This window comes from Rhinichthys klamathensis, unplaced genomic scaffold (assembly GCF_029890125.1).
Source record: "Rhinichthys klamathensis goyatoka isolate OS25496 unplaced genomic scaffold, OSU_Roscu_1.1 h1tg000004l_1, whole genome shotgun sequence".
Taxonomy (NCBI): domain Eukaryota; kingdom Metazoa; phylum Chordata; class Actinopteri; order Cypriniformes; family Leuciscidae; genus Rhinichthys; species Rhinichthys klamathensis.
This window is the reverse complement of record NW_026606557.1, coordinates 3,640,248-3,659,662: the sequence shown is the minus strand read 5'-3', so window position 1 is coordinate 3,659,662 and position 19,415 is coordinate 3,640,248.

The following is a 19,415-nucleotide window of genomic DNA, read 5'->3' as shown; positions in this document are numbered from 1 at the left end:
GTATTTGAGACCAACTCTATTGTGACATACAAGAGCTCTCCATAAACGCTGAGACTTCCGGTTGGGAAATTAAGATAATAAAGTAGCCTGCCTTATGGACAATTTGAATACATTTTCCCAAAACTAACAAGATTAGCCTCATAGAAGGATGTAAATCCAAAGCAGTTGCCAGTATGGTAATGAAATTTAAGAAAGAAAAAAAACTATTTTCATCAGAACAATAGCAGGGGTTTTTCATCAGCCTAACAGTACACTACAAGAATTATGAATTTGATATGGCAGTTTGCCATGGTTAATGTCTGGGGCATGTATTTTGATGAGAATAAATTTATCTTCTTTGCTTTGTCTTAATAAGGATTATTACTGACTCAAAACTAGCAGATAAGAAATGATGTCTCAAAATTAATTAAAGTTCAATATAGAGCCCCGGGGGTGATGTGAGAGAATGTAATATTTCAAATAACTGTGATTTAAATGTTAACTTTAGAAACATCTATGCAATTATGCCAGGAAAAAAAAAAAAGCGATTGTTGATGAACATTGACTTGATTGCAAAATTTTAATTTAGTTTAGTATTTTAGTCGAACTTGTTATGGAACTTTACAGTATCTACATCGGCATAGAACTAAATGTATTATGACAAAAAGTCCTGCTATATGTGTTGCCTTCCAAAACTTCAAACCCCTCCCTTTTCTTTTATCTCTGCTGCAGGATCTATAGCAGCTGTTGCTAAAATTATCCCTAATATTTCCTAGATCTGCAGTTGAAGTATTTGCAGTAATAACAGCAGAAATAGTTCTGCAGAAAAAACACGTGTGGGTGTTTCTTCAGCTACTGGGTTCATGTATATTGAAACAGATAAACAGAGTTTTATTTTTTATATGAAGGTCACATTAAAACTCTTGGAAATTGCACATCGTAGGAGAGCTATGCATATGGTTTCAGAAATTTTTCTAAAATATGATGTGTTCTGCCCACACTTGGAAACAGCATACCAACTCTAAACTGTAACGTCCTATTCGATTCTGAGTGAAAGAATATTAAAAGACTCACAGATTACATAAGGATAAAAATGCATGCATGCCAGTGTAGTCTGAGCTCATCTTGAAGGATAAAACAAACAAAAATTTATAGCACGAGAGTAAAATGAATCAGGGTTATATGTAGGCCGGGGTCTCCTTTGTTCAACGGCTAAATGGCTTTAATGAACGTTTCCATATTTTGCACTGTCCTCCTTAATGTAAGCCAGTTTCAGCTCCTTTTCAAGATGTAACAAAGGATCTGGAGCAGTAAAGATGTTATCCTTTCTGCTTCCATCATTCGCTCTTACGCTCATCTGACGTGATCTGGGAAATCTGAGAGCTTGTAAGAGCACGCCATTGTGTTTATTATGAATCGGAAAATAGAGTGCTTCATTAATAGGTGGCCAAAGGGAAGGTGACAAAAGGAGAGCACATTTTGTCCCTCTCGTCTTTTGACATCATAAACCTGCATATTAAAAATGTTACGGTCCATGTTGTGAGGTTCTCAACTTGCGAGTCACAACCCCAAATAGTTTTGTTCAGGCAGAAGAGCAAAAATGCTTAATGAAAACACTAAAATGCAACGAATCATATAATCATTAGGTTAGAAAATCCATTTTTAAAAATGTGATGCTTCCCTTATATCTTGATGTTGACATCGAAGGCCGTATGTCCAATAAAACTCATGTTTCAATTTGTCATTTAAAGGACATTTCTGTATTATAATTTTTTTTTATAATGATAAACAATTTTAGTACTGTCGCCATTTATTCCTCAAAGTAAAATCGGGGTCCTGAAGTGAAACAAAAGGAGAACTGCTGCTTAACAGCACAAAGGTGCTTTGTGATTGAGCCAGGAAAAAAAAATAAAATGATGAAATGAATTCCAGTGTCTCGCAACACTTTGAAGGCAAACAAAGTGTCAGCATTTCACAACTCTGCCTCAAATTGGTTAACATTCCTGTTTGTCAAGATTATTCATGGCGGCGCTAGATGGATTTTTCATTGCAGTCTAGAATACAGTGTTGAGGGGGGTGTACCGGCCTAAATAAAGCATTGTAATCATCCTAGCTGTTGCAACAAGATTTCATTACCTCTCAAACAGGTCTGTGAAAATCGCAAACACACGCATTTCCTTGAAGCCTCCGACAAGGAACATGAACGTTTTTGTAAAGCCAGAATGTTGATGAGCCAGTTGGATGAGCTTGTTGGCAGAATCTACCATTTCTATTTGATAGAAGCTCACGGATATCTTTTATATTCTAGGTTTGGATAGAACAATCTGGCCTGTGAGCTGGCCAAAAGAGCAATGTCACTTTCCCATCACTACGTTCGCGAAATAAATCAATATTAAAAGAGGTACAACGTCATTCATTCAGATCTACATACCAGTTTTATGGGAGCAATAGTGATTTCTACGACTTAACAGCCTGCAAGGAAAATAGAACAGGTTTTTTGAAGAGATAACTGGTGCTTGCCTAAGCAAACAAGTCACCGCCACTATGCTAGAGTCTTGTCAGAATGCTGTAATGTGGTTGCTTAGTGGTTTCTAATATGTCACTGTGTGCTAGGATTGCTAGAATCCCAGCCAGCACTCCCATGTGCCTGTAACTTCCTAGGCTGTGTTTAACTCCACTTTTAGACATACTTTCGCAAACTTCCCTTAACACGTCCCCTCGGGGGGAATCCCTGCCGCCATTTTGAAGCGCGTTCAGCTACGTCAAGTGGACGAGGAAAGTTTATTTGGACAGTCCCTTGACTCCCTCAATTTTGACCGAGGGATCAAGTCTACTCAATATGTACACTTCAGTCAGATCCATATGCCACACTGTAAAAAATAAAATGCCATTTTTACGGTAAAATACCGGCAGCTGTGGTTGCCAGAACTTTACCGTAAAAAATATGGTACAGACGTTATTGGTTTTACAGACTTAACTTAAAATTTACAGCAATAAACCGTATTTCATTATCTGATATAATGTTAATTTTCCAACCTATTTATGTATTAATATCTGCTTTGTACCATTGTATTACACTGACAACCAACAATCATCACAGCATTGTTGAAAGTCACATGATAAAACAAAGTTCATCACAAGCAGCTTTTCCATGAGAAATTTAGTACTAATATTGAAGCTGCACAGTGTCATTCGCACAAACACTAAACAGCATCATGGTAACACATGAAATTTAAAAAATGCAATAAACATTAATTTAACAACATTAAATGTAACATAAAACTCTAATGTACATAACTGATAAGAAAAGAACTACAAAAACTAAGAAGAAACAGTTATTTCAACAAAAATACATCAAATGTGAAGTGTCACGCAGGGAATTGTGGGAATGTCAATTTACGGTTTTTCACTGTAAATTATACAATGAGTTGTTCTTTTTCAATTTCAAAAACTGTAAATTTAACGGTAATTTACAGTAAAATTACATTAAATGTACCGTTAGATCTATCACTATTATTTACCGTACATAGTAAGGAAACTTTTTGTTAACCAATTAACAGTTTTTCACTGTAGCATTTCTTTTACCGTTAAAATCACGATCATTTTTTACAGTGCACAATGCAACACGATTGTGACGTCACTACAGCAACTCGCAGCACTCACACTTAATCAAGGGCTTAGGACGTTCCATTTAAACACATTGCAAGGGTTCTGCCAGTAGTGGACACTAATAAAACGTAAGCAATGACGTACATCCGAGTGAGAGGGAGGGATTTCGGTGTGGGAAGGGCATAAAAAAGTGTACTTAAGTGCATCCATTGGCTGTGTTAAGTTTCACTTAGATGCATGTCATTGTTTGCGTTGCATGAGTGTCCACTACTGGAGGAACCCTTGAAATATGTTTAAATGGACCACCCTAAGCCCTTGATCACTTGTGGATAAATTAAGCCTATGTTTACACGGAAACGATCTGAAGAGAAAGCGCAAAAGTGGCTTTAATATAAAAAATATAAAAAATCACTTTTTATTCTGCATTTAGACGGTAACGCGACGGTGGAGCGTTTTTAAGGTTTCCACTCTGGAGGGTGGTTTCACTTTTTTGCGTTTTTAAGCCCCAAAAACGCCTAAACGCATAAAAAGTTTTACATTTTTAGTTGAAAACAGTGTCATGTAAACAGCCCCTAAAATTGGAGTTAAATGCAGCCCTAGTAATCCTGAGGACCTTGATTAGCTTGTTCAGTTTGATCAGGATTAAGTTAAGGACACACCAAACAGACACCAAAGAACCAGGGCTGATGAAAGCTGACTGTGTTGTCGCAAAAAGGCTGCATTTGAACACACCGAAAGGACTACAGCCGGCTGTCAGCTAGCATGCTAGCATCCACGTAATCTGGAGGTCAACAAAAAAGTTGCCCATGCAGATTTCGCTTGAGTTCAAGTTGGTCATGCGAATTCGCCACATTGAGCAACAGAAAGGTTGGTTTGAAACTGACGTCTGGGCTGGGCGTCATGCGTCACGACAACATTGACAAAAGACGGACCTTTTTTTGCTTGCGAAATGTCGCAAATGTGACCGCAGCTTACATCTATGGGATGTTTTGGCTGTTTTCATAGTCTGCCAGGTTAGAAATGTAATGAATAGAACACTTGAACTCAACAGGTCCTTTGATTTGAGCTATCATTCATTGACGAGTGTGCCATAGTATAACAATGAGAGCTAAGGTTTGTTTAAATCTGTAATCCTAAGTGTGCAAAAGTAATACTGAAATTTGCCTTAGGGCTGGAATACACAACTACACTGACTTGGATATTTTGATATACACAGATATTTTGCCACAATTTACAGTTTGGAGAAATCTACGCTACTTGCGTCAGAGCCAGTGTGCAGTTTTGAGTTGAATGATTTTGCAGAAAATCATATAGGCCTAGTGTATAATGGGACTCTTATTTCTGTTTTTTTTTTTTTTAGCCCTAAATGATTCTATCCAGTCAGAGGACGTCAGACAAACATGTTTGATATTTTGAGCTGATTTTAGAACACGTTGTTTTCATTTGTCATGGATCTCCTAGTCTCGAAGCGCATGTTTCTGCATGAGTTTGTTGTGTTTAGAAGGAACTTGAAAGTCTGGTTGCGTGTGATCCTCAGTCATTTAGTGTATGATGCCCAGTTTTTCTTAGTAACCATTTATAAAGTTTGGCAAGTGTATAATATCTAGTGTTTTCAAATCTTCCAGCCTTTAGCAAGCACTTGAGACTACTTCTTACTTTTGGTGCCCACATACTTAATATGCTTCAGTTCTATAAAGATTTCATGAGTCACCGAGTACGCATTCACCCCAGTGCAAAGATAAATGATGGTTTGCACAGTAGGTTGAATGGGGATATAGATAAAATTACAAAATGATGGTTAAAAAAAAAAAAACCCTGATTCAGAATACATACAGTAATTCCCCTTTTTATGCATTGTGTCTAAAATCATCCCATTTATGCATGACAGTAAGCGTTTTATATAGAGAGAGGTCAATGAGGGGAAATTTAGCAGTTTTTTCCCAGGATGATGTCAGAGTGTCATATTTATAAGTTGTTGTCGCTAAAAGTTGATGACCTCTGGTCTTCCTGAATGAGTGTGAGCTGAGACGCGGTGTGTTCGAGCTAGAGGAGCGGTGGCTCGCTCTTGGCATCGATCCGAGGTGGACTCTTTGCCAAGTCAGGGAGGTATTTCAAGAATGGATTGTTCCTCCTCCAAGAGAAGAAAATTGGAATGTGGGAATAAAACTTTGAGGAGGGCTGGTATCAGTGGATCAATATGAATTGATGATTCTACACCATCTAGGTCCAACTGGGTCTCCTACCGACGAAGTCTCAGTATCTCTATTGGTTTTATAGTCAGGCAGTAATGTGAAGTCCCTCGCAGGGTTTCGCTGCACCAATTTGACTGACATGCAGACTGTTTAGATGCATGTCCCTGAGTAAAATGAGGTTTATTGCAGTATTGTGAGGAGGATAATTGAATTTCTTTCATGTTTTTGTTGCCTTTTCTTTTCACCACACAGAGCGTAATGTTTTTTTCGGAGACTTTGACGTGACGGTGCGCTGTGTTCCCAGTGGTTTTTGAGGCCTGCTATGTGAGCTGTCTGACAACTTGATTGAGTCTAAGGTACAAAATGTAGCTAGTTTTCAGATGCTGTTAAAAAACGAATACAGTGCTCCAGATAGAAGTCACAATTAAAAGAATTAATGTCAGGCTTGCATGACAAGTGAGCCTGAGGAAAGTTTTAGACAATAATGGTCACAAAGCCTCTGCTGTGGAAATATAGACTCACTAAAACGTTTGGGAAAGTTTCTCTCCCCAAGTACATTTTTAATATGCGTTTTAAACTGACATTCTGACCTTCAATGATGTAGGCAACGTGAGCGATTCAAATCACAGGCAAATAACTTTTTTAATGGAACATAAAAAAAAAATAAAAAAAAACTTCAAATATTTTTGCAAAAAAAACAAAAACAAATTATAACTGTTTTTAAAGGGTAACTAAACCCCTGGTCAGAGCCTGACTCGACCCACTGGCAATATTTGAAAAATGCTGGAAAAGTGGGCGGAGCCCAGCGGAAATAGAGGGGATGAACGGATACTCTATCCTGATCGTTTTCAATACTCGCAATTCCAACTCCTGACTCGCTACAGTGGTTTTGACGAAACACGATGGTTTTTTTACTGCCATGGACGTGGTAGCTCGTACCAAGGGCGTGGTGAGCTGAAACCTGCTTACGTCAGCTCTCACCGCTACCGTCACGAACTACCGCAAACATCCAATAGGAAAATTCAACTGCAGTAGCCCCCGTTCAACCTGAAGAGGGCAGCACTCAGACGTTTTTACACCATATATTGTAGAATTAAAACACTTTATACCCAAATGTCAAAAACGTTACTCGAATCAATGAACAGCACTAATAAAGCCCCAGTCTTACAGATCATTAATTAAAAAAAAGTTGGTTTAGTGTTTAATTACCCTTTAAGGAAATCTTAGAAAAAATAAAAATGGGTTATAATATTTTACACAATAGACTGGCTATTTAATGCTGACTATTTGATTCATGTTTGCTGGAGATAAAGTAAAAAAAAAAAAACAGCTAATTTAAGGGACGTTTATACAACAACGATTTCAAATAAAAAATGTAAAACTGTTTATGCGTTTTGGCGGCCTGAAACCATACACTTTTGAAAATGGGTTTCAAAGTGCACTTTGTGGAAATGGTGATGTCATGTGTATGCGTATTACACGTTCAGTATATAGGCGCTTAGTGTTTCTTTACAAAGTCATATCGCCAACTACTGGCCTGGCATGAATAATACAGTGTTTTTATCCGTTCATTTTGACATTGTCGTCTGTATGCGGAAAATGCAAAAGAAAAACGTATGCAAACGTATCCTTATGCTTTTGTCACAAGAAAAATGTATTATATGTAAAAACATATATTTATAAATAAATAACACATAATACAAAATTATAATTATAAATTTTTTTTTTCTTGTTTTGTTTTGATGGTAAACTTTCTCGATACTTCTGCCATTGTCAGGTCTGGAAATTTTTTAATTTTTGGCAACAGGTGGCAGTGACAAATCAGACAGTAAAGAGCAGGTACAGTTGACAAAAAAAAAAAACCCACATCCACACAAATCGCTTACATCTATAAAGTGTCCGCAAGATCACATTACATTTCAGTCAGAATCTGGCTGCTCATTTCCAGCTGTCTCACAAGAACAAAGAATGAAACAAAGGAAGAAAGGAATGGAACGGTTTCATAACTGGCATGATCTCTAGGGCTCCGCTTTCATTTTGGGCTGACAAATGTCTGTCTGAGCTGGCATTTATTTGTCTCTCTGTAAACGATGATCTCAACTTGAGTTTCAGCCTGAGGCAGATGAATTCTGTACATTATTGATAACCGCAGTGGCTGACCTTTTACATGCGCACAGACACCATCCGCAGATCTTTACTTATTTATAACCAGCGAAATACATTCACTGTTGGTTGAAAAAGATAAATCTATTCAGGATAATTGCGATGAAAATAGTTTCATATAATTGGCCATATGATTTTAAACGTCAATGAAACATCCTCGTTGAAGAGTCCTTATGTATACTTGATTATGAATTTCCATGTAAATAGTGCTTTAAATAGCGTATAAGATAACACAATCCATCAGTGGTTGACCTTGACTTTTGAACACATGCATGCAGTGAACGAACAGCATCCACACACTTAAATGTGGCAGCCACAGGGTGTAATTTCTCGCCTATAGAGCTGGCGTGACTCATGCCTTGCCAATCTAACATCACTTCATCCAAGCATCCATCATCAAAGATGAGTCCAGCTTTCATCCACCATTCATCTTTCCTGCACTCCTCACAATAATGAAGCCTACTGAAAAGTAAAACGATCATGCCCTTGTTGAGATCCCATACTGAACATTCGACAACCTCTCGTTTATTTAGTCTTCATCAGTCACCAGTCATATATATTTATATTTTGTCATATTTATAAATATATGCTGTTTCTTTATTGCAATGTACTGAGAAATAATTATAATTAGAGTAAGACTGTAAAACACTGATAAAAGATCTATCAGGACATCTCATGCCATTTTAAAGTAGAATACTGTTAAATGTACAGTTTTAGAAAGTAAAAAGAACAAATCATTGAATACTTTACAGTGAAAAAGCGTAAAATGACATTCACAGAATTCCCTGTGTGAGACTTCACATTTTATGGTATTTCATTTACATGTTAAAATTTTTTACTGTTTTTTTTCTTCATTATTCTAAAAACAAAACACAACTTCCAGATTTTTTTTTTCCAGATGTAAAAACAACAGGATTCTTTTTTTTTTTGCAGTGTGCAGTAATAAAATGAAATAACACATATTTATAAATAATATGACAAAATATAAAACATGACAATATAACAATCAATTCATTATTAAATCACTGCATGTTCTCCTTAAGGTCCTGTAGCAACAATTCACCAACCAGAGTTGCCAGGTTTGCGTAACAAAACCAGCCCAATTGCTATTCTACACACGAAACCACTGAAACCGACTCAAAACGATGTAGTATTCATTACTTCAATGAGCTCATTGTTTCTGCATTAAATATTAGATTGTTTAAATGAATACCTTTTTCGCTGACTGTGATTTTGTATATGTAGATTTATGAAATATACATAACTTATACAGTTACCTCTGATAACAGATCACTCTAAATTGTAATGTGCATTTTCTGTATGATGTGTTTTGTGAAAAGCGCTACACAAATAAATGTGAATTGAATTGAATTGAATATACATGCCAGACCAGTATGTGGCGCTGTAATTCTGCAACAGAGATACACTAAAAACAGAGAAGAAGACTTGGAGCATGCGCATAAACCTTGCAAAACAGCGATACGTTACACATTTTTTTTACGTATACGTGTCTCAGTATGGACAAGGCCTTAAAGTGCTTAAATAAGTCATTTTTGACTGGTATTGGGTTTAATCCAACTGAGAGGACTGAAGTATTATAGAGATGTCAGCAATAGAGGTGTAATGACACAACAGTGTAGTATGATCAAGAAGACAATGGGTGGAAAAGTCAGTTTTATATGATAATGAACAAAACCATTAAGTAATACATGACATTACAATAATACACATTGGCTCAGGTTACCCTCACAAGAAGATGGTCAGTGGGTTAAAGTCACGGCTGAGCCAGGAGTCCGTTTTTTTGCATGCTCTCCCCGTGTTGGCGTGGGTTTCCTATGGGTTCTCCTGTTTCTTCAACAATTCAAAGACATGCAGGACAGGGGAATTGGAGACACTACATTGTCTGTACATTTGAGAATGAGTATGAATGTGTAAAGTACCGTTTAAAAGTATGGGGTCAGTAATAATGTTTTTTTGTTGTTGTTGAAAGAAATTAGTACTTTTATTCAGCAAGGACACATTTAATTGATCAAAAGTGATGGTTACACTTTAATTTCTATGGTCCACTTCAGACATTACACACTATAAGTAACATATATTATATTATAACTCATTAGAGTATTAGTAAACTGTACTGTTCGGGTTCGGTTTAGTACAATAAGTTGACATGTAGTTGCAAAGTTACTTATAGTCAGTGAATGTCTGTTGGAGGAGCATCACAATAACATTTTAGCAGATATTAAGCGGACAGTCTACTAACACTCCAAAGACTGCTAGTTGGCATGTAGTCGGCATGTTTTGCCTGTGTTTTGGTTTTGGTTTCGTTTTTGTTTTTTTTTGGTTTATCTTTGCTATGTTCCCCCTTGTCATTAGTTGTAATGACAATTCATTATGCTATTGATCAGAACAAACCTGTTTAGTATTGAATTTGTTATTTTGTGCATTTAAGAGTACGTTTACACAACAACAATGTACTAAAAATGGAAAAGTTTTTCCTTTGCGTTTTTCGTGTGCAGACGATTCCCGTTCTCCATGAAAACAACTGAAAACGCTGTATTATTCATGTCAGGCCAGTAGTTGGCGATGTCACTTTGTAAAGAAACTAGGGCTGTGTTGAAAAAATCGATTCACCAATTCTGAATCGATTTTCATATTAATTTCTGAAGATCGATCCGTAACTCAGAGGATCGATTTAATAATAGGAACTTTAACTTGCCGCGACTGGGAGATCCCTGTGTGCGCATTGAAAGGCTTTCACTCAGCGCGCACACTGTTACAACAACGGGCTTTGAGTGAGTCATTTGTTCATTCAACGAACACGTTCAAAAAAGCTGATTCATTAAAAGAGATGTAATGAAACAAGGTGTTAATTATTTTTAACTTTGAGTTCCACTTTTCAAGGCTCAGCTGAGCAGCAATGCGTCGCATGGCTGACGCTGAAGCTGATGCTTCACTTATTAGAGACCAATATGGCATTGATTCAATGCGTGACTCGCTGATTTTATTTCCCCGTGGCTTCCTCGCGCAGTGGAATGCTGACCAGCGCTGCTGCTGACGCGCATTTATGGTAAATACCCGTGACGTGAACGTTAAAAGGATATGGCAAATATTTCGCTTTCCTTTGACACGGCAACCTTTTTCACGAATACATATGACTTCAAAGACAGCCGCAGGTAATCCGCACGCGCTCTGCCGATCTCTCTCATTCACTGTCTGTGCGAAGCCTCTGTAGGCTAGCTACATCACCACGATAATAAACAGTCTTGTTTGTTATCATTATGAACTTGTTTAACATTCAATACACATTCATGAAGTTCAAAACACGCAGTTAAATGTCTATAATAGCCTAATAGTAGCAATATGTTGCATAACTACAGTCCTGTAATTCAGGTAACAGCTGGAAAAAAACAAAAAAACTCATATCTAAATCTCACAAATCGGATCAGATCGGATCGGATCGAATCGAATAATGATAATCGATTCAAGATCTTGAGAATCTGAATCGAATCGATTCTTGAAATTTGAATCGAACCCCAGCTCTAAAAGAAACACTTGACGTCACCATTTCCACAAAATCCAACACATTCTCATCCCAAGGCGTCATCTAACTGACACTTTTGACCATGCGTCTAAATCCGACGCACATGGCACCCTTTAGCGTCAGTTAGATGACGCTTCCGTTATGGGTAGGTTTAGGTCTGGGGTAGGGTTAGGGTTAGACCACTAGGAGGCGCGTCTCATATTGACGCTTAAGGGGTACCATGTGCGTCGGCATGTTGACGCATGGTCAAAAGCTTCAGTTAGATGACGCCTTGGGATGAGAACGGGCTGCAAAATCACTTTTTTTTTTTTTTTTTTTTTACAGTTTACTCAGACAATAACGGTATCATATTCAAAAACTTGCACTTTGAAACCCAAGACGTTTGCGTTTTTAGGTCCTCGTAACACTGTCGTCATGTAAATGAACAACCAAAACCGTTTTGTTGTAAACGGTGTCGTGTAACCGGCCCTTAAGTCCTTCAGTTTCCTCAGCTTATTGTCTGGTGTTGTTTGTGCATAGCACACTGTTACGTTGCTTTTGTTTTGCTTATTAAAGTTACACTGCAATTTGATCCGCTATGCTTTACAAACTTTTAAACAACAGTGCATGTCTACTCCAGCTTCCCTGCATAGGACAAATGTTTTGGAAAAAGTTGTTAAAAATCTGAATATAGAAATAACTCTTACCACATGCAGATTTAGAAGATGGATGAGATGTTATATGATATGTTGAGTGTTCAGACCCACACACACAGTTTGTTGTTGCTGAATGCGTGTGGATGAGAAGATCTGGACAACGAAAAACCTTTTGAATTGAGAAAGAATGACAGTCTAGAGAATAAAAAACAGATTCTGGCTTTGATCACTCCACATCAAAAAGAGTGGCACTGTGCCATATCATTGCACTGTGTACAAGTGCATCGTGTTCAAGAAATAAATATTTACAGGAGTGTTTTACATTATCTCCCAACCTAAATAAAAATACAGTGTAATGTTGCTCGGATGCATAGAGCTGCACAAGGTCATATTACTGCTGGCCTTAAACTGACAGTCTTATTCAAGTGTGCTGATTCAGTCGTGAAATGAGGCGATGTGTCCTCCCAGTGTACTTTAGCTAAAGCCTGGGATAAAGAAACGCACAGAAATCCCATCGGTTGAGGTTAAATCCTGTCATTTTAACCTTTCTCAGATTTCTCTTCAAAGGATTACACTACATTGTGCAGGCAGGTGGCTGTAGAGAATGTAATTCTGCCCAGTGTTTGTACAATAAACAATATTGTTGCATGGCTCTCTGGAATGCTTGCTTCTGATTGGTCATTTGCGACATTATGAGGTCATCTCTTCCCCGATAATGACTGTGGTCAATAGCAATGCTGTATAATGACTGCCACTTCAGTTTTAATAGTAGGCCTATGGTAATAATGTTTAATAATGTTCGTTTTCTTGCTAGAATGATTGTTTTGTACACTGTAATGGTTTATAAGATAATAAACAGATACCATATTAAAATGGTTTCTTCTCAAATCAGTATCCCATGTACTCGTCATTAATTATGGGGAAAAGCTGTGTAATAAGTGATACTATTGTTCATAATCCCTTAAATGTCTTGTTTTGAACTTGTGTGTTTGTCTAGAGACTCTTTTTATTCACGGAAGCTTTGTTTAATGAGCTAATAAAATATTTCAACTTACATCAATATTGTGTGTCTGATTATTTACTTATGCGGCAAGTAGCCATATAATAAGCGGGATAATGTACATCCAGCCGGTTATCGCAAAATAAACAAGGCCTTATCCTCCTGTCGGGGTTTATTTTGTGAAAACAACAGCGTGGATGTACATTATCCTTTTCTTAACTAGATTTTTAGCATTTTTAGGTGACAATGTGCCAAGCTGTGCAAAGAGTCACTATAATGAGGCTGCTATGTGGTTGCTAGGGTGCTAACGTTTTGCTAACATTCCCATTAAGTTATAAAAACTGAATGTTCTCTGATATGTCGTTTTTTAAATGTTTTAAAAACTTCCTTTATATAATTTTACACCCATAATGGGAATGTTCTCTGAACATTCTGAAAGAAGTGGCAACCATTTAAAAAAACAACGTGTAATGTTTTTGTGCTAACTTTTTTGAGGACATTATTTAAGACCAGATAACTTTGAACAACTATTTTACTAACGTATCTGGAAGATTTTTTGAAAAACTATTTAGAGAAACTTGCCACACTGTTAGCTAAAGTTTTGAGATCATTCCCTGTTAGCTGGCTTGCAGTTTTGATGATACTAAAACAGCCCTTCTAGTTCCTGACTAATCCTTTATGACCTCCTCACAGTTCACACAGATGGTATAGTTCAGTTTCTGAACTTTTAAGCGTCTACCACCACTCACTGGATAGTAACCAATGTACTGTACATTCAAGGGTCATGAACTGACATGTTTGATTGAAGGACGGATTGACCCCGACGTGTCAGTTTGAACTTCAATCAGTCAACATTTGCTTTGATTAAAAGTTTCATGATCATGCGGAAAGGGATCCAGATAGCAAGCACCATTTGATGTGGCATTTCTGTGGGCACATTCTGTAATGCAACATGGTGCAACCATTTACCACTAACTTCCAGTCAGGCAAATGTAACATATTCCCATTGCGAAACTAGCTGGGCTCAGCCACAGCTGTCGTGGGCTGCTTCCTGTTTTTTTTTTCTTCCTCTTGTGTTTATATATGGGTCAGTGTGGGACGGACTCACCTCCACACTCACATCTGACATCCTTGCCCAGACGAAGGATGACTGGAGCGGAAGGGAAGGAGTGATGGTCTGCTGAAAAAAGGAGCGGCCTCTGTGTCTCATGTGTTGCCAGTCACTGGCATGTTGTGCTTGGCTCGGGTTCTCCCTCCTGCCCCTCCTGCCCGCATAATTAGACAGAAGCGGATACTTTCCCAGTAGGAAGAGGTTAGGATGGTGTTTTCTTTATGGTTTGTGTGGAACTAGAGGGCTGAGCAGTCACAGGAAGTGACAATACCCATATTTGCAAAAAGGCAAGGGAAGTGACAGAATTACACTACCATTCAAAAGTTTGGAATAATTCATATTTTTTAATGTTGTGGAAAGAAGTCTCTTCTGCCCGAAGTATGCTTACCTGTCATCAGCACAGTACGTGCATACTGTATGTGTGCAGCCCGATTTTTCTAACTGTGCATACTCTGTACGTGCAGATTGTAATTGCGCACTGATTTTCTTTTGCACAAATTAGTTTGTCCATAAGATGGCAACAGTGCACACACTGTTGATTCAAAAGGTAGTCCAATGAAACGAAATGAACTCATGAAACAGAATTGTGTGCAAACTACAACAACAAAGGATGGCTACGTGGAGTACCACCAAGTACCCGCATTTGTATAACTCTAGCTAAAAGATGTGTAACTACAACATGGTTAGTTATGATAGTTCCTTTTCAATCACATCATCCTCTATAGGGCACAGCTGATTGGTTCCTGCCGTATCAGTAGCCAAAGAGCTCACTGGTCAGCATTTGCTGTAGCAGTTGCAGCACATTTTCAGAAACCCTCCACCTTCCCCAGCTCCACCTGTATAGATCTTCTACGGGGGTTATGATATATGTGCAGCAGCAGCATGTCTCTATGAATGTTTTGGCAGCAGCAGCAGCAACATCACAGCAGATCTAATCCATCAATAACAAACATATCAACATTGTCATATCCATTGCCAGTCCAAACACTCCAAGAGTTGTCAGGACAGAAATATCTTTACAAAGACGCTCAAGGGAAGGGGTGCAAGTTGTCGCACTGCTCATGCGTCGACCGCCTCTGTACGTGTACATGTCAAATGGACTATACTTTTAAAAGGCTATCAAATTCTTCTCTACTATATGGCATGTACAAAAAAAGAACAGTATGCCAAAATAGTAGTAGGTTCAAATACATTGTTTTCAAAAAAGTACCCAGCGAAAAGTACCCGGATGACCTACTACTTCCGGCAAGATTCTGAAGTGCACATTCGATGGACACTTTACCATCCCATGAGGCCACGGGAGAGGATTAATGAATGGCGGTGAAGTCGAACGCATGCCATACGAAACACCGGCACCCACCATTTAAAAAAAAAAAAAGAAGCCATGTAAACACACACAGTTTACTCCATAATAAACATACAGAAAGCTAATTTAAATGACATTTACCCGTCGCTTCTGTCTGCGACGCTGTGTTCTTTTCTCAGCCTCGATGATATGTAGCTCCACAGGTTGCCGTAGGAGATTTCGTCTCTTTCTACATTCCAACTCCGTTATCACAAATCCCACGACACACAACAAAAACACAGCTCCGATCACGGCGTACTCCATTCTCTAGTTGTTGACAATGTTGAGACTGCTACACTATGACATCGCAGTATTCTGGTCTTACGTCACTTCCGAGTTCCTACTGACTGTGCGAGTGCAACCAGGAAAATGGTCCTAGGGGGAAATCTAGTTCTCAGGGAACCACCGTGGTGGCTAGTTCCTATAACTAAGGGGCTGTTTACACGACACTGTTTTCACAAGTTTTGGCCGTTCATTTACATGACAACGGGTGTGGGTGTGTGAAAACGTAATCTTTTGAAAACGGGTTTCAAAGTGCACGTTTTTGAAAACTGTCTCCGTGTAAACAACAAAATCGCGAATTTCGGAAGACGATGACGTCATGCACGTATTACATGTTCAGTCTATTTTCAGTCAGTTTTTCGATCAGTGTGAATGGGGATCGTTTTGACAATGGTGTCGTCTGTATGCTGAAAAACTTCTTCATTTGAAGCATATCGTTGTCGTGTAAACGTACCCTAAGTTCCTATAACTACCTGGTGAGGAAGCCCCTATTGCTAGCTGGTTTCTATGGTTACTCATGGCTTCATTAATTATGTTCACCTGAGTCTTGTTTGGTTCCTCATTTAGCCATGCATTTAAGCCCTCCGTTTGGTTTCTTCTCTTTGTCTTGTATTGTCTTTACTTTCACGAGTTCACACTTACATAATTAGATAGAGTAAAGGATGCGTATTTGGCGTGCTGTCCAAGGGAAGGGCTCCGAGCTCGGAATTTGGCCCGAACCCAGAGTACACCCCCATCCCAGGTTTGGGATAGGACTAGTAAGTGAGGAGACAGGGTGGTGGAGGGATGCTGGAAAGCTGTCATAGAATAGCGGTTAAAATATATACCTCCTGATGTTGATTGAGTTGACTGGATGAGCTCCTCCCATGACAAATAGGTTAATTATCTGTGTGAAGCTGTTGAATCGATTGTTTTCTTAGCCTTTGTTTTTTGTAAATAAACTAAAACTGCTGCATTTAAGATCCTCTTTTGCCTGCCCTGTGACAGAAATATTGTATTGTGACAGAAATATTATACTATTGTAAATGTAATTTATTCGTGTGATACAAAGCTGAATTTTGAGCAGCTACACTGCAAAAACTAAAAATCTTGCCAAGTATATTTTTCTAATTTCTAGTCAAAATATCTCATCACACTTAATATAAGACAAAATCACCTAAATACCAAGATTTAAGTGAGATAAAGGAGCTTGTTTTTAGACAGTGCATCTTGAATATCTTGTTAAGTGAAACTGTCTTAAAAATATCTTGTTTTGAGTCATATCTCAGATGAAACAAGCTTTTTTGACATGTCATAAGGTTTTTAAGCTGCTGTGTTATTTGTAAAAGATGAATCGTCTTGTTTCAAGAAACAGACTTGACTTGAATTGAGACAACAAATCTGCTTTATTGAAAACTGCAGGTCAACATGCCCAACTCACAACAACTCACAATGACATATATTGACGGCAAAAAAACGTAATTTATTTACGTATAAACAACTTTACCGACGTACAAATTTGTATGTATTCCTATTTAACTTATGCATATTAAAATCGTGGTTTTGACTCTATTGCATTCAATTGTCTTATCAATTAAATTTTCAGTCGCATTTATTAATAGTTTAATGTTACACCCCATATGGAAAAGGTTTGCTAAAAACTCCTGTGATTCTTATATGTTCCAACAGAATATTGTAAGGGACATATATGCTGCAAAAACCACATATGTTTTAAACATTTAAACTACACACACAAGCACACATTTTAATTACAAAAATATTTTATTAGAATGTGTTCTACAATATACAGTTGCATATTTCACATATCAATAGTTTTCATTTTAAATCCTGCATCACCAGATTTCATTTTCATTTGTGACAATTTCTCTAAACTTTATCACAGTACTACTAGGTATACAACAGTTCTATTCTTAACCTACAAACATAAAACTTTCCTAAATGTTGAAGTGATTCTTATGCGTATCACTCTAAAAAATAATTCAGTGGCTTAGTAAATATCACAGTAATAATTAACTTTATTACCTAAAATCTCTGAATATCACTTGATAGTTTGAGTTGAACATAGCCTACCGAAATAATTGACTAAAACTCCAACAATAAATTTTGTCTGAAATTTACAGTTATATTTAAGTTTGAAGTTTTTCACTAAAATAATTTAGTATTTGACTAACCAATTATTTATTTAAAATACACTGAGCTAAATTTGTGAAATTTCCATCACAATATTTGAGAATGGATAATTAAACTAATCTGTTTCAAGAACCACAAATATTACTTAAATAAAATCAATATTATTAATATTTAACAAGCATAAGAAATTGTATTTTACTGTCTATGATTACAACAACGCACCCCTCCCCCACCCTCTGACGTGACGACAACTCGACGGTTGAGTGAGCGCGCGCTGTTTGAACTCCAGTGCAGAACAGTTCTCCTCTCCTCAGCCTCGCAGAATTGGTGCATTTCCTCTGTGAAATTCAGGTGTGTATGTTTTATTTTATCCGTATAATCATTAATGTGCTTTAAATAATTTTATTTAATGTGAAGGAACATACAGAGACGCAATGTTACTCGCCTTAAACGAGTGTCGACTCGCGCCTGCCTTTTCGCGTGATTGTAAGGCCTCGCATATAAAACACACGACTATATTCTTAAAGATAATGAATTATAACTAATTTGGATGATAAAATGTCCTCAGAACTGTGCACTGTTTGTTTATTGGCAGGTTATGGAGTCAGTCGCGTCGCAGCATCTTTCGGCTGTGAGTGACGCAGGACGGCGGTGTAAAGTTAGAGGTTCCCCCGCAGAGGCGAGTCCATCTCCGGCACGCGAAACAGCGCTGATCCGGTGGATACTGGATAACAGACCGGTTGATTACACTTGAATTACTTTATTGTTTAGGCCTAAATGTTTAATTTTTACTTCGAAAATGTTTCTTACATGAGTTTAGATGTAGGCAATATTGCATACGTGTTAAAAATAGTATAAAATATATGCTGTTTTGCTGTAATGTTAGGCTACTAATCGACAATAAAGGCCAATGTCATGTAGTTATACCGGTGGTTGTATGGAATATTTTTTACAAAGGTTTAGAGGAAATAAAAAAGTTAATATTACTGCCATATAAACACAGTTTATATTACTCATAAATATTTGTTTTTAAATGTTTCCCCCTAATTATTTCTACTCAAGTTTATTTGTTAATGTACCAAATGCAGTTACTCGGATCTATTTAATTTGTTTTACTAACATTTACTCAGTTAATACAGTGTAAGTAATTGCTTTCACTGCTTAAAAATCTAATCAATATTCTAAGTTTAAAAATGTTTCACCAAAAAAATTGAGTAAATCATATTAAATGTTTTTAGAGTGCATCACCACCAGAGTTCATGTCACATACAAAAACATATTCCAGCCAATTTTAATCACTGTTCTAGAAACATATTTGACTCAGCTTTGTTCATTTGCAATAATATGTTATGATTTTGTTCACAAACAACAGGCCCAGACAGTTAACAATTAATACACAATCTTACAATATCATTTCTTTTCAACTGC